This window comes from Podarcis vaucheri (genome assembly GCF_965113315.1).
Source record: "Podarcis vaucheri genome assembly, chromosome: 4".
NCBI classification, from domain to species: Eukaryota; Metazoa; Chordata; class Lepidosauria; order Squamata; family Lacertidae; genus Podarcis; species Podarcis vaucheri.
In genome coordinates, this window is record NC_138762.1 from 103,725,051 (window position 1) to 103,742,311 (window position 17,261).

At 44.9% G+C, this 17,261-nt stretch overlaps 1 protein-coding gene across 3 annotated transcripts in view; it reads left to right on the forward strand.

Moving 5' to 3' along the window:
• KLF12 (KLF transcription factor 12) overlaps window positions 1–17,261 on the forward strand; it is a 243,577-nt gene that overhangs the window by 94,226 nt on the left and 132,090 nt on the right. The window lies entirely within an intron of this gene.

Consider the following 17,261-nt stretch of genomic DNA (forward strand, 5'->3'; position numbering starts at 1 on the left):
GCCTCAGCGAGCAAAACTAATTGTCAGGTATGATGGAAGTTGAATTTGAAAACATCCATAGCACACAGCAGTGGTAATCCCTATACTAAACCATTGGTTTTCAAACTGGGTGTGAGGAAAACCTTGAGCTCCTTTGGAAGCTTTGCTGTGGTTCCTTGTGGAGAAGATCAGGGGTGGTGGACAAGATTTCACCACTTGCTTGCAGCTACTGATCATCCCTTTAAAAGGCAGTGGGGAACCTTCCCCAGGTACTGAAACTGAAATACTTTATTGTTACTTGTGCAACTTGTATACAGTGAGATTACACGAGCACTCCCCACTCAGCTCTCTTCATCTTAATTCCCCTCATTTACTGACGCACACCCACCAAATCCGAAAGTCAGTTGCCCTGTTGTTATCTTTTCATTCAGCAGCCTAACAGCCCACGGATAGAAGCTGTTCTTTACCCTGTTGGTGCGACTAATCATGCTTCTATATCTTCTGCCTGAGGGCAGGAGATCAAGAAAGTGCCGGCCAGGGTGTAAATCATCTCTGAGAATTGTCCCCACTCTCCTGAGGCAACGTTCTTCCGCTATTTCATCCAGCAGATTCACAGGACAGCCCATAATATAATGTGCTGTATTCACCACCCTCTGTAGGCACTTCCTATCAGTTGATGTCAAACCACCGTACCACACCGTGATGCAGTATGAAAGGACACTTTCTATTGTGGACCGGTAGAAGGAGATCATCAAATGTTGATTGACATCGTTCTTTCCCAATACTCTGAGGAGATGGAGGCTTTGTTAACCACCTGGGTTGTATTGATTTTCCAAGTAAGGTCTTCACTGAGATAAATTCCTAGGATAAACACCCTTGCCTGGGCTCTGCATATCATTGGATTGTTAATAATGCCTCTTGGGGGATAGACATTTGCCCAATGTGGGGCTCAAACCCTCAACACCAAGATTAAAATTCTCGTGCTCTACTGACTAAGAGGACTAGAAAATCCCCTGAAGGGTCTAGGCCATGACAGACCCTTCCCAGTAGCTCTAATCCCATGGGTTGAAGGAGAGCCCAATTGTCCCCATCCTGAACATTTGAAAAAGGTCCAGGCCATCAGGATAAAAAGTTCTGGTCCACCACTCAGACATGAATCCCTGCATTCACCTGTTCCTAACCGCTTTAATGGAGGCAGTCTGCTTCACTCTGTTGCATGCACAGAACCAGTCCCCCAATTCTATATCTTCTTGTACGGTTCTTGCCCCACCCCCATGGTTATGCAGCAGTTTTAGCTCAAGGACTGGGTGAGTATGCGAGACACGCCAGCTCCTCTTTGAATTTGGAATGAGTTCCTATCAGTTACAGCCCCTGGCCCTCTGAGCTCTAACTAGGTTTAGCGAGAGAACGAAGCCACGACTATCTGTGCAGTGGAAGGAAAGGTAATCGTAGTACTAATGATTATTATGATGGCAGCATAAAGCCTCTGTGAGGGAAGCTCAGAGTCTTTCCATCAGTGCAAGCATGACTTAGTTTGCTGATTTTATGTGTTAAGACTGCCTCTCCGCCAGAGAGATCTAGGCAGGATCTAGAAAATAGTTGTGCTGCTATGTTGCTTCAGAACAATTCCATTTACTCACATGGAGTCGCTAAGCTGGGGTTTCTCAATAGGTGGCCAGAATCTATAGAAACGGGGGGGGGGCAGGTAGATAGCGATGAAATTAAAACTTGAATCTGATGCTTGCCAGAGAACCTCTAACTGTTGAATGGTGGTAGCTGAAGGGAGATCCTTTTATGTTTGGCCATGCAACTTGTGCATCATAAGAACCTAAGAGCCCTGCAGAATTAGACCAAAGCATCCTGCAGCATCCTGTCCTTCCGCCAGAGGCCCCAAAATAGGGATGCCTGCTTCATCAGATGTGGCAAGTTCCCTTTCAGGTTGTCAGGGGCAAGTGCCACCAGTAGTTTATGGAAGAAGCAGCACCAGTTGGTTGGTGGCGCTTCTTCACAACATCCAAAGCTTCAAGAGGTAGGGAGCCGAGTTTTCTAGGGGCTAAACAAGCCGCTGTGTGGCTTTATTGAAAATGTGCTGGCCACATGCTTTGTAGCTGCTGTCTAATACACCTAGATGTTACCATAGTGGCAAAAAGTGAATAGGTTTGCCCCCAAATGATCATCTCTCCACCTGCACTTTCTGCCTTAGTAACTTAATGCACTGCGCCGTGAATCCCAGTGTTGTGAGTGGAGATAGCTGCACCGAAGCCTTGTGTGAATAAAAATGTATAATGAAATGATGGGATAGCTCTCATCCCTTTATGTACACCTCTTGTTCCACAACCCTGCAGCAAAGCTTGTTGTTGCAAACTCTGTATTGTGCTTTGTCAAGTAAAAATGAGAATATGCCTCCTGTGGCAGATAAAAGTGGCAAATAATCTTGTTTGTATGTTAAACTTTTCAATTTTCTCTTGAGTTCTTCTTTGTTAGGCTTTTAAGCATTGTTATATATATATATATATTCTTTTTAGGTGCCTTTTGTAAACTGTGTTCCTTTTCTCATTCCTGCCGGGAAGGACTGAAAGACTGATACTCCTTTTAAGCACTATTGGTGTTTTTGTTACCGCCTTTGTGGAGATGATTGCTCACATAAGTTATCTTTCAGACCTCTCTCCCTCTCCCAGATTTTGTCGTCTTTATTTCATGCTTGAAGGAGAAGTTGTTAAGCTGTTATTTAGAGACGCCGGCATTCCATTTGTGATGCTCTGTGCCTTGTTACTACCACAGAATGCCATTATTACACATGTCTCGGGGCCCAGCAGTTTGCAGCGAGAAGGAATTTGTGGATAAATGGCGGCTTCATGCTTTGTTAGTGGGGAGCATGAATTAGGCACACCTGCAGCAATCTTTCAGCAGAACCAGGCCGCCCTTGTGTTCACGTGTAGAACCGTCATTAGGACTTTGTGAAGTCACTGGGCGTGCCAAATATCATGCGGTATTAGCAATCTCATCCACGCTGAGCCTCCAGCCACCTTGGAAAGAGCTTTAAGGCAGCCTGAGAATTTATCCAAGCTGTGCTGGACATCACAGACTACCTTCTGGACCAGAAATTGGCATCTCCCGGGTGCAATTTAGAAATAAGTTTGGTCCCTGAGAGATCTCAGGAATCCAGGCTGAATTTTGGTAAGGAGGGGAAGAAACGATGCCCTCCCTAAAGTTTTAGCACTTAAAGACTCACGGCCGAATGTGCGCTGAAAAATATTGGTGGCGTGGTGCGTGAAGAAACTGTGCCCACTTTGCTGCTCCCCACACCTCCCTGATTGCGCAGAAAGGAAACAAGCATCACATTCAAACTAGTAATTGTGGTTTTTGGGAGTGAAACAAAACAAGCAAGCAACCCCCAGTTGCGATGTGACTTCTCCCTAAGAATCCTGGGAATTGTAGTCTGCCTGGGGCAGCAGTTCTCAACCTGTGGGTCCCCAGATGTTGTTGGACTACAACTCCCATCATCCCTGAGCTCTGGCCTTGCTAGCTAGGGTTGATGGGAGTTGTAGTTCAACAACATCTGGGGACCCACAGGTTGAGAGAGGCTGGCCTAGGGTGTTGGGAATTGTAGTTCTGCAAGTTCCCTTTATTCTTTGGGGGAAGCTATGTGCTTTTAATGTTTTTTTTTGGGGGGGTGCGGCCTTAGAATCCTTCTAATACGTGTCCGTAGCTTCTTTATTTTACTATGCTCATTGGTGTTCTAAAATGCAGATAATCAGTAGTGTGAAAATTACAGATAAAACCCCCCCTCTGCTCAGTGACATTCAAAATAAGTATCTCTCAACCCTGAAGTGATTGGGTGATAATCATTAGATACGCAATGCCTTGATGTTAAATGCAGCATCACAGTTCTGGTGGAATAGTGACCTGGAAGGCAGGTAAAGCAAATATTTTCTATGGTAATCCATAAGTCATTTAATGAAATGCATTTTCTAGACCAAACTAAACTGTGCCACTTGAAGTTGTATTATTGTCACTTTAGTAGGAACAGGAGACACCATCAGAATAGGGACTCGGTGCATAGAAGGGGAGGCCAGTCCACCCCATCTCTGCCAAAAATGGGCAATAGAAGTTGCCTCCTTCGCCTTGGGCTAATAACAGCTTCAGGGGAGCGAAGCCAGTTTTGATGTTGATATACCCATTTGACAGGGGAATGGATTGTTCCATTGGGATGCAGTTCTCTGACAACTAGCCTTGGAGTACAGTGGTACCTCGGGTTACATACGCTTCAGGTTACAGACTCCACTAACCGAGAAATAGTACCTTGGGTTAAGAACTTTGCTTCAGGATGAGAACAGAAATCGCGTAGCGGCGGCGCGGCGGCAGCAGGAGGCCCCATTAGCTAAAGTGGTGCTTCAGGTTAAGAACAGTTTCAGGTTAAGAACGGACCTCCAGAACGAATTAAGTACGTAACCAGAGGTACCACTGTACCTCCGTTGCCTTTGTTGGGGCTACTGAAATTTACTGAGACTAGTGGGAGAATTGCAATGGGACCAGAACAAAATAGCACAGACCACGAGGTTACCCCTGAGGATAAGAAACCCTAGTCAAGTTCCCACATGTCACCGTGTAATTTGCAGCAAAGAAAACGTGCAGCTTCATGGTATGGCAGGGTAGTTAACATGGTACACTCTAGGTATATATAAAAAAGGTAAAGGACCCCTGGGCGGTTAAATCCAGTCAAAGGCAACTAGGGCAGGGGTAGCCAACCTAAGGCCCAGGGGCCGGATGTGGCCCAATCGCCTTCTCAATCCGGCCTGTGGATGGTCCGGGAATCAGTGTGTTTTTACATGAGTAGAATGTGTCCTTTTATTTAAAATGCATCTCTGGGTTATTTGTGGGGCATAGGAATTCGTTCTCCCCCCCCCCCACACACAATATAGTCCGGCCCACCACATGGTCTGAGAGATGGTGGATCAGCCCACAGCTGAAAAAGGTTGCTGACCCCTGGACTAGGTGGTGCGGCGCTCATCTCGCTTTCAGGCCGAGGGAGCCAGCGTTTGTCTGCAGCTAGCTTTCCAGGTCATGTGACCAGCATGCTTCTGGCACAGCGGGACACCATGATGGAAACCAGAGCAGCGCACGGAAACGCCGCTTACCTTCCCGCTACAGTGGTATCTATCTATCTACTTGCACTGGCGTGCTTTTGAACTGCTAGGTTGGCAGGAGCTGGGACTGAGCAACGGGAGCTCACTCTATCGTGGGGATTCGAACCGCCGACCTTCTGATCAGCAAACCCAAGAGGCTCAGTGGTTTAGAGCACAGCGCCACCCGTGTCCTATGCTGCGATCCCGGCAGGGGCTGATGGGCATTGTTGGGCATGGAAGACATCTTGTTGGCTGTTCCTGTGCTGTTTCCCGTGTACTCCCCAGCCAATAATGCAGAGCAGGCGTGGGAAAACCCACAACGTGATGACATAATGTCACACTTTCATATAACAGGAAAAGGAGGGGGAACCTGACGCTGCGTTTCACTGCTGCATTATATTCCTTTGATGGATGTCGCGCCTTGCTCCCTTCTGAGATCATCAAAATACCACAGTCCTTGGAAGGCGTGGTCATTCTGGGTTGTACAAGACTGCTAAATTGCAAATGACAACATTCTAGAGAAAATATTTCACGTGGAATTCTACATATAACTTGCACACGGGATTGCCTGATTTAATGTGGCACTATTTCGGAGAGCTACAATGTGTGTCTGAGGTTTGAGAGTTAATAATATCTTGTATAAACACACTGCTGAAGCTAACGCAGGACAGGAAAACCCCAAAGCAGCAATGAGAGAAAGAGACTTAGAATAGGAAATATATTTGTCCCTCCTGGTTGGCTGCAGCTGGCATTTCGCTAGCAAGTGAAACTGTGGACTAAAAACAGAACCTTCAAGATATATGTTAATCTCCAGGCTTTAAAATAAATAATTCAGAACTTGTTTCGGTGAAACCTGAGGTGTAATATTTCTGTGCTTCTGTACAAGCCGTTGAAACCTACGTTGGGAACAACATAATCTAGTTTGAAGAATTAGATGAACTTGGAAGTATCACATAACCATAAATAGCAAGTGTTTTCTCCCTGTGGTCAATAGCTTTCCACTGAAAGGCTCAGAAACCACTCAACCAATTTGAATCAACGAAGTGTCATTCAAAAGCCTGTAATGAGTAGGCAGTTTAATTTTACAAAAATTGCTCATCGACCATGGGAATTTCAATTCAAAAAACATTCCGGTACTTCCTCTCCTCTCCCCTCCTTGTTTTGCTTTTATTTATTTCAGTTAAACATATATTCCTTCTCTCTGTGGATTATCATGGTGGCCAACTAATAATAATAATAATAATAATAATAATAATAATAATAATAATAATAATAATTGCTGTTGTTATTGTTATTGATTATTGATTATTTATACCCCGCCCATCTGGCTGGGCTTCCCCAGCCACTCTCGGCGGCTTCCAACAAAATATTAAAGGTAAAATAATAATGATTACATGTTAAAATTGAGCTGAGCAACAGATATGATGACCAGTCAAATCAAATGAAAGCACCTACCAAAACAATATTTTTAACAGGTGGCCAAAAAATCATTAAGGTGGGTCCCAGGCAAATCTTCCAGGGCAGATGATAGAATAAACCCTTGCCTGCCTTGCAACCAAACTTAGCCTCAATACAGGAGAGCCTTCTTCACTGATGTGAATGGATGGGCAGGTTCATATAAGAGGAGCCTCAGTTGCTAGTTCACGGACCCTGTGACATCAGAGCAGCTACACCAATGGCAAGCGTGTTAGAAGTTTGGGTGCAACGCAGCTTGCAAAAATGGGTCTTTGCATGGGTTAAGACAGGTACAACTAGAGACCTCCAGATTCCCAGACTATCCCAGTACCTTTAACCTCTCAAGGTGACCTCTCTACCTCTTTGATGTTAGACTGATATTGTCAGGTTGCATCCTGTTTTACAACTTCATATATATATTATTTTTATTAAATTTTCTGTTTTACAATTTAAAACACTCATTTTACATCCTTAAGATATCAATGATTTCCCTTCTTCTTTTTCCATGGTTCATTTTACATATCATAAATCCCTGCACATTTTACAAAAACTATGCCATTCAGTATTTCATTATTACATCCGTCAAAACTTATTTACACTGTTGAATTTATCTTAATGTGCCAGCATTTTCAGCTGTACACAGTTATTTCCCATATATTCAAGAAACATTTTCCAGTCTTCTCTAAACGTATGTTTTTCTGTTCTCTTATTCTATACGTTAAGTCTGCAAGCTGTGCATGTTTTGTCAATTTAAGTTGCCATTCTTTTTTAGTTGGGACCTCGCTCGTTTTCCATTTTTGGGCTAACGAAACACGGGTCGCAGTAGTGGCATACATAAATAACAATTTTGACACCTGGGAATTTCAGTCTGAATTATCCCCAACAGAAAGGACTCTATTTTTTTGGGGGGGGGGGAATACTTTTAAACATTTTTTTGAATTCATTATGGATTATTTCCCAATACTCTTTTACCCTTTTACAAGTCTACCACATATGAAGAACGTTTCCTGCTGCTCCTCAACACTTTCTTAGAGCTCAGTATGAGAGGTCACATTGGAGCTATCCTCTGAAAGAACAGTTAGACTAGAACCTTGGGTTACAGACGCTTCAGGTTGTGTTTTTTTGGGTTATGGACTGCCGAAACCTGGAAGTACCGGAAAGCGTTGCTTCCGGGTTTCGGATATCGCGCATGCGCAGAAGCGCTAAATCGTGCTTTGCACATAAGCGCCGAATCGCAACCCTCGCATGCACAGATGTGCCGCTGCGGGTTGAAAATGCTGCAGGTTACGAATGTGCATCCCGCACACATCATGTTCGCAACCCAAGCATCCACTGTACTTCAAATATTTCCACCTTTGGTTCAAAAATTGCTTTGCAGAGGTAACTACCATAGGTAAAGGTAAAGGGACCCCTGACCATTAGGTCCAGTTGTGGCCGACTCTGGGGTTGCGGCGCTCATCTCGCTTTACTGGCCAAGGAAGCCGGTGTACAGCTTCCGGGTCATGTGGCCAGCATGACTAAGCCACTTCTGGTGAACCAGAGCAGCGCACGGAAACACCATTTACCTTCCCGCCAGAGTGGTACCTATTTATCTACTTGCACTTTGACATGCTTTCGAACTGCTAGGTTGGCAGGAGCAGGGACCGAGCAACAGGAGCTCACCCCTTTGCGGGGATTTGAACCGCTGACCTTCTGATCGGCAAGTCCTAGGCTCTGTGGTTTAACCCACAGCACCTCCCGCGTCCTGGTAACTACCATAGAGTTATCAAAATCGTCAAAAGTAGGGGGTCCGTGGCTTGGCTTTTGAAAAATAGGGGTCCTCGGTAACTAGCTAATTGCGAAACACTGACCTAAAAGTTGACCCTTAAAACAAGATTTACTTTCCATATGCTGCCCCCTCTGCATATGAAAGGGTTTCAATAGGTAACTGACACAGGTAAGCCCAATAGACACCTCCGCATGCAAAACTGATTGGTCACAGAATTGTGGAGTTGGAAAGGAGCGCCAGGGTCACCTAGCCCAAACCCCCTGCAAAGTAGAAATCTTTTGTGCAACGTGGGTCTCGAACCCACAGACCTGAGATGAAGAGTCTCATGCTCTACTTACTGATGGTGAAACTGGGCAAGAAGAGTGTTCTGAAGGAGAGAAGATTGCCAAGAGGGGCATGGTCAAAGGATGAGGAGGAAAGTGCAAGAATGTCAAGGGAAGTTCATAGGACACCGGGGGACACTCGTAGCCCATGAACTGTCCACATTCCGGTGTATAAAATACTAGCAAATTATTGCGAAACTTTGAACATGTGGTAAACATGTTGCTTTAAGGACGTATCTGTGTTTACTGCTCATTTAAAGGAGGCACGTGGGAAATGCCCTAGATAAATTTTGCTAGTCTTACTGACACTCGTGGGGCTGCCTTCAAAAATCCTCAAACATTTTGCCTCCGGGAGAATGTCTGTATTTGCATCAAATCTTGAGGCCTGTTCACTCCTTGGCCCTGGTGCAATTAACAACTGCGTGAGGGGGGAGAGGGAGGGTCTTGATGGCCCCACCCCTGCCATCTCCACCCCACGGCCCATGTGTTGGGGGTCTTCTGAAAGGCACCTGTCAACAAGTGTTCTCTCCCTGTGATTTAGAACCTTGCCTAGAAATTGCACTGGGAAGACTGCATGTGGTTTATGTACACAGAAACTAGATTCACCTCCCTAAAAACGCTGCATTTACACTATAAAAGCACAAGCTAGTTCTGCCTAGATGACCTTTGTGAAGAAAGGAATGTGGAATGAAGACAAACAATAGTTCTTTCTTAGCAGATGTGCAGAAACCCAGACACTGCAGAGCTACATTGGCATATGGGGCTTCTTACAGGTGGCCCATTTGATTAATATATATATTTTTAATGCAGGTCTGCCACTACTAATACCACGTCTTGCCATTTGTGAACTTTTGTTTTTAAAAACCAAAACCCACTGTGTACTTCCCTTCCTCTCTACCACTAAAAGCATATACAGTGGTACCTTGGGTTAAGAACTTAATTTGTTCTGGAGGTCCGTTCTTAACCTGAAACTGTTCTTAACCTGAGGTACCACTTTAGCTAATGGGGCCTCCCACTGCCGCCACAGCGCAATTTCTGTTCTCATCCTGAAGCAAAGTTCTTAACCTGAGGTACTATTTCTGGGTTGGCAGTCTGTAACCTGAGGCATCTGTAACCTGAAGCGTCTGTAACCTGAGGTACCACTGTACATGATGCTCTTTTAATTTTTTTTTAGAAAATGATGGTGAACAAGTAACTCTGCAAGGCAGGAAGTATGGTTGGAACTGATAAGAATTCAAAGCAGTGTGACTGAAAGTGACAAATATTACACTTCCCACCTACTGCTGATGCAGACGTAATACTACCAATTGCTTAATCGTGAGCTAAGCAATTGAAAGTGGGCTGTGGGATTGCATGCTTCCTCTTCCTTCTGGGGTGAGAATTGCCCTCCCTCGAGTTTCATGTTGGTTAATTATTCCAGCAGTAGCAAGATAGCCAGCTGGCTTCGAAGTGGCTTCAGATGCCAGGTTCAGTAGCATCTGCCCCAGCTGCAGCCAAACATGTCTCTCCCATATCAGTCTCTATAGCCAGAGCAGGCGCTGTATCTCCACAACGGTTTGACTCTGCTCCCTGAAGGCACACTCTTCCAGTGTCTCCTGAGACAGATGGATGCCAACCAACCAACTTTAAAGAGTTAACCATGGTTAAACTGGGCATTATTTGCACCACATAAAGGAGTGGGTTGTGGAAGTTGGCATGTGCTTTTGAAGTTAATCCCTTGCAGGGTTGTTACGTACTGAGTTGAATAGGATCCAAAATGCAGCAGTCTGATTTGTCCTAGAACAAGAGGATTCAAAATGCAGCAGTCTGATTGGTCCTAGAACAAGAGGATTCAAAATGCAGCAGTCTGATTGGTCCTAGAACAAGAGGAACCAGAATGCAGCAGTCTGATTGGTCCACAGGAGCCACCCAATCCAGCTCCAGGTGGAAGTGAATCCGCAACCTGATTGGCCTACAGGAGAATCCCTGAATTAGCCAGTCACATGGGGCCCATTGTGTAAATAATGTACAGTGGTGCCTCGCAAGACGAAATTAATTCGTTCCGCAAGTTTTTTCTTCTTGTGAGTTTTTCGTCTTGCGAAGCACGGTTTCCCATAGGAATGCATTGAAAATCAATCAATGCATTCCTATGGAGACCGTCCGGGGACAGAGGGGAAGCGCCGCGTGCCTTCCCCTCTGTCCCTGGAACTGTTTAAAGCAAGGGGCAGCGGGGAGAAGATTGCTTCTCCCTGTTGCCTGCCCCACAATCTCTGGGGACAGAGGGGAAGGCGCGCACGCCTTCCCCTCTGTCCCCGGACCTGTTTTAAAGCAAGGGAAGGGGCAGCGGGGAGAATTGCTTCTCCCCGTTGCCACCCCTTGGTTCAAAAGGGGTCCGGGGGGAGAGGGGAAGGCGCGCGTGCCTCCCCCTCTGTCCCCGGAGATTGCGGGGCTGGCAACTGGGAGAAGCAATCTTCTCCCCGCCGCCCCTTGCTTCAAAAGAGTTCCAGGGACAGCGGGGAAGACGCGCTGCGCTTCCCTGCTATCCCCGGGGCTTGCGGGGCAAGCTTCGTTTTGCGAAGCAAGCCCATAGGGAAATGTGTCTTGCGAAGTGGCTAAGAAAACGAAAAACTCCTTCGTCTAGCGAGTTTTTCGTCTTCCGAGGCGTTCGTCTTGCGTGGTACCACTGTATATAAAGCAGACATTCTGGGGGAACTTCCATTCCTCCTCACCACTATGAGCTGAATAAAGAGCATGAAATCCACTCTCGACTCCGAGTATATTTCAAGGGTGTAGGCTGCTTCCTATTCCACCATATACAGTCTAGTGTATAGGTATAAGATATTTTGAAGGATTTGCCACCGGATAGGACTGCCAGTACTTGGCTTTGAAAAATGCTCTTGTATTTGTAATAACTGCAAAACAAGGAGCAGAGATACTTGTTGAAGCAAAGGAGCTATTTCCGGGACAATGGTTAACCTTGTTCCATGAGGGCCAGAAATAAATTTCCAAGAAGCTTTACAGAACTGTTGTTGTTTGTGTGCTAACTTGGAAGCTCTGTGGAAGCGAAAAGGATTTATTGGGGCTTTTCTCAAATACTTTGTTGAACACTGAAATCTCAAGGAAAGGAGAGCCAAGTTTGTTTTTTTCTTGTAGCTTGATAGTTCACGTTGACAGCTAAAGGGGAACGTGTACAATCATAGATGGGATTGACTTAAAGGTGGGTTAGGCCAAAGTGAATTTCTGCGTTCAATTACTTGACTGCTTTTAGAAATCTAGAAGTAAAATATGAATGACAGTTGCATCTTCTGAAATATAAGAAACACACAGAGAAATGCGCGCGCACACAATTAATAATTGACAAATTTTGCACTGTTTAAAAATGTTCTGTCAAGTCTTCTAACACCTTGTAGTTGCATGCCTTGGAACTGGCAAGGGACTCAGAAGGCAGAATATTTATAAACTGTTCTGTTTGGCAATATAGATCACGGTGTCACTAAGCAAGCTGCAACAAGACCCAAGCTTCATTGCAGAATATTCTCAGGGGGGAGTAAGATGACTGTATGCACCTGTGGTTGGGAACCAGATGCAATTTAATTAAAATCCTGCAAAAAGTAATAAAAAAAAGGATGATAGCTGTTCGAAGGTATAGAGAGTGTGGTGATGGCTGTAGTTTTTGGAAATTGTAAACAAAGGACCAGAATAGAATTTTAGGGTGTACTATGTTACCGTGGCAACAAAGTAATTTCTGTAAATCTGTAGTGAGGAAAATCTGCAATAAGGAACCTTTGGACCAGGAATTGAGACAGAAATGAGTGTTGGGAACCAACAAGTTACTTCATGCCTTAGACATAAGTTTTTGAGAATGTCTGAACCAATAACCTTCATATAGATTAATTGGTTGAATTGGTGAAGCTACCATTGATTAATTGGTGCTGGCAAATCTTAATCGGGAGAGAGGAGGGAATGATGTCTTATTTGGTGAGGCTACTTTGGTTCTGGTGTATTAATGTAATGGGGAATGTAAAAGAAAATACTGCTACAGAGGTTGCACGCCACAAGGGGGTTCCAGGCACTCACCCAGGGTTGTGTTTCTGCTGGGAAATCAGGGCACAGTGGAGACTAAGAAATATGGTTTATTGTGCACATATTTACACCTGGGCCTACTTCAGAGCGTGTTCAAGAGCATTCCATCTTGTTCATCATAGCAGTGCAGCTTTGGAGTCCAAAGCATCCTGTCAGGATGGTTTTGCCCTGCCTGGAGTTCCCCTTCTCCTTCCCATGAACCCTTGTAAAACAACACTCTCCCCCCCCCCCGTGGGCACAGCCTGCCCCCTCTCCTGTTTCCCCAATTCTGGAAGCTGATATCCTAAACCAGTGGTTTTCAACCAGTGTGCCGTCGTATCCTGGGGTGCTTGAATGCTGGTCAGGGGTGCTGCGGACAACACTGGCCTCTATCCCTTTTCCTTCCCTCTTCTCTGAAGACTTCTTGTGTCTCTGCCTCTCAAAGGCAGATGTTTGTTGCAGCAGCCCTGGCTACAAGCTCTGCAGGCGAATGGTGCCTCTGGGGCTGGCCAGGGGGTACTGGCTGCCAGGAGCTGAGGCAGCTCAGAGACCTGGATAATAATAATAATAATAATAATAATAATAATAATAATAATAATTTATTTGTACCCTGTCCATCTGGCTGGTCTCCCCAGCCACTCTACGTGACTTCCAACAAAGATTAAAAATACATTAAAATATCACACATTAAAAGCTTCCCTAAACAGGGCTGCCTTCAGATGTCTTCTGAATGTCAAGTAGTTGTTTATCTCTTTGACATCTGATGGAAGGGTGGGCGCCACTACCGAGAAGGCTCTCTGCCTGGTTCCCTGTAGCTATGCCTCTCGCAGGGAGGGAACCGCCAGAAGGCCCTCTGAGCTGGACCTCAGTGTCCGGGCAGAACAATGGGGGTGGAGATACTCCTTCAGGTATACAGTGGTACCTCGGGTTACATACGCTTCAGGTTACATACGCTTCAGGTTACAGACTCCGCTAACCCAGAAATAGTGCTTCAGGTTAAGAACTTCGCTTCAGGATGAGAACAGAAGTCATGCAGCGGCAGCGCGGCAGCAGCAGGAGGCCCCATTAGCTAAAATGGTACCTCAGGTTAAGAACAGTTTCAGGTTAAGAACAGCAGAACGAATTAAGTTCTTAACCTGAGGTACCACTGTACTGGGCCTGGGCTGTGATGGCTGCCTGGACTCCTAATGGGAGAGGAGGCTGAGGGAACGCTCCACAAGGGAGGGTGTTTGAAAAAGGATGAGAGGCTGCGAGCTCTGCAGGCAAGGGGTGACATAACTGAGCTCCAGAGCCCCGCAGGGGTGCCACAGAAAGAACCTTGCCCTAAAGCTTTCTCCACCCATGGTAACCATGGGAACGCCCTCCCCTCCACTGGCAGAGAATCTCTTGCCCTGAAGAGGGTTTTCATTGATGTGTTAATGACTTGCTTCCAGCACCTTTTGTCATTCTTAGCAATTTCTATCCCAGGTGAGTCCCTGGCCGGACACCTTCCCTTTAACACTCCAAATATTATCTAAATTCTACCATTTATTACTTTCCAACGTTCACTAATGCTACCAGTTATGATTGCGCTTGCACCCCCAAACTTTGTTTTTTTACACTGTGAGTAAAAGACTTTGCTTGCTAAGTTGCTAATTTAACCCCCTGTCAACAGGTGGGATCAAACGGATCAATAGTGCTGCAAGGAACAGGGCTCAGTAGGGCTGGGCGATGTTAGGTTTTCTACATTGCGATGTATTGCTAGCCAAACATTGCGATTTGGCGATATCCCGTGATGTTGAAACAAGCTGCATTGGACCTCAACTGGCAAGAGACAGGGTGAAAATGCTGCAGCTGCAGACTTTTCATTTTTTTCAAAAGATATTTATTAAAGTTTTTAAAATATAACAATGAAAAAAATAAAATACAAAATACAAAATACAACATAAAAACAGTTAAAAAACAAATAATTTTCCATAATATATCTTCCTTACGCTTATTTCCCCAGACCTCCTCATACCTCCCTTCTTTGTATTCCACTTCAGTTTGTTAGTTCAGCAAATCCTTACCATTAAGCTCTTACCCATTTATAAACCTTTTGTTTTTCGTATCTCCTAAAGCATTACAGCTGGAAACCCCTTAGTTTCTATCCAACATCCTTCTAACATTCATTAATTTTACAATATTTCTGTAAATAGTCTTTAAATTTCTTCCAGTCTTCTTTCACCAACTCTTCTCCCTGGTCTCGGATTCTGCCAGTCATTTCTGCCAATTCCATGTAGTCGATCACCTTCATCTGCCATTCTTCCAGAGTGTGTAAATCTTGCATCTTCCAATACTTTGCAATGAGTATTCTTGCTGCTGTTGTAGCATACATAAAAAAAGTTCTGTCCTTTGGCACCAATTGGCCGACTATGCCCAGGAGAAAGGCCTCTGATTTCTTCAGGAAGGTATATTTAAATACCTTTTTCAGTTCATTATATATCATTTCCCAGAAAGCCTTAATCTTTGGGCACGTCCACCAAAGGTGAAAGAATGTACCTTCCGTTTCTTTACATTTCCAACATTTGTTATCAGGCAAATGATAGATTTTTGCAAGCTTGACTGGGGTCATGTACCACCTGTATATCATTTTCATAATATTCTCTTTTAAGGCATTACATGCCGTAAACTTCATACCTGTGGTCCATAACTGTTCCCAGTCAGCAAACATAATATTATGTCCAACATCTTGTGCCCATTTAATCATAGCAGATTTCACCATTTCATCCTGAGTATTCCATTTCAACAGCAAGTTATACATTCTTGACAGATTCTTAGTTTTGGGTTCTAACAGTTCTGTTTCTAATTTTGACTTTTCCACCTGGAACAGCTGCAGACTTTTCAGCTGAGCAGTTTAAAAATGCAGTGGGAGGACCAATGCAACTTATTTCTCCCCCTGTGCCATATGAGGGCAGACCAAGATGTTGGTTTCACTCAGCAGTATATCGCTGGTGAAACCACCGCTGCTCCTGAGTTCTTCTGCTAGCACGATAAAAATATCAGAATAATATCAGAATAAAAATAGAAGAAGAACTACAGCTCAGGGGCGGCCCACTGATGAGGCAAGGCGAGGCAATCGCCTCAGGTGACAGGACCCACAGGGGCAGCAGATCCCAGTGTATTTCTTTATTCCCTTGTTCCTCACCTAGATCTTCACACACCCCTTCTTCCATGGGATGCCATTTTGTGGTTCACCTCAGGTGCCAAAATGTTTGGGGCCAGCCCTACACCAGCTGCAAATCAAACAGCACTAAAAGGTGAATTTGGAACAAGGATATTTCCAGGTGTTGGGGTTTTTTTGACTGTCAACATTGCCACAACCTTAACGCTGTGTGTAAATGAACATGTTGTATATTGCCGTTAGTTCTCCCAAGTAAGGAAGACAATATTGGTATTTCTAAAGTAATTGCATTGCAACAACCTCTGTGGCACACAGATAAAATCCCCCAAAACTGTCACTTATGTGTAGACACATGATCAGAACCATTAACAACCTAATTTTGGAATTCACTTCCCGCGAAACATCAGTAGCACAGATGAGCCTTTTAAAGGGATTTGATAAATCTGTAGTCTTTGATATACAGTGGTGCCCTGCAAGACGAATGCCTCGCAAGACGGAAAACTCGCTAGATGAAAGAGTTTTCCGTTTTGGAGGTGCTTCGCAAACGAATTTCCTATGGGCTTGCTTCGCAACACGACAATGTCTTGCGAGTTCCTGCTGGTTTTTTCCCCTCCCCCCCTTTTTCTAAGCCGCTAAGCCGCTTATCAGCTGATCCAATCAGCAGATAAGCCGCTAAAAGCCGCTAATAGTGCTAATCCGCTAATCCGTCAATGGGCCTGCTTCGCAAGACGAAAAAACCGCTAGACGAAGAGAATCACAGAACGGATTCTTTTAGTCTTGCGAGGCACCACTGTACACCCTTTACTTACTATCCATGTCATTATAAAGGGAGCCTACATATTTGAAGGAACAATAAATCCCAGTTTCCAGGAGCAAATATGGGAGGGCTGTTGTCTTCATGCAATCTGCCTAACCTCTCTTGAAAGCTGTCCTCCGGACACAGGGAAGCTCTGGTTTGATCCAGCAGGGCTGCTCTTAACTGCTTTGAAGGTGGCTCATTACATGAGTTGTTTCTGTCCTTTTTGTCTGCCAGGAGCGCATACTCTGCATTTAATGTGCTCCTTCCTATGGAGGCGCTCCCAGCTCCTTGTGAACCGCTAACATTGTCACTTGCCTTCATTTTACCTGCCTCACTGAAGAGAACAACTGTAAATGTTATCTTCAAAGCACTGATTCCCACCCCCCCTTCCGAAAACAAATGGTTTCTATATCCAGCTGTTTTCCTGTGCTGAGTCATCAGTCTCAGGATAGGCTGTGAACTGAGAGCACAGAGAACATTAAAGCAGGTTATTATATTCAAAGCAGATTTGTAGATTAGATCAAATGGTACCACTGTAAGAAGCAGAACTCAGACTCTTTTATGGCAGGAGGTGAAGGGTGACATTCAGCTAAATCATAATGCAAGGCTTTCTCCCTTGTGGAGCTTG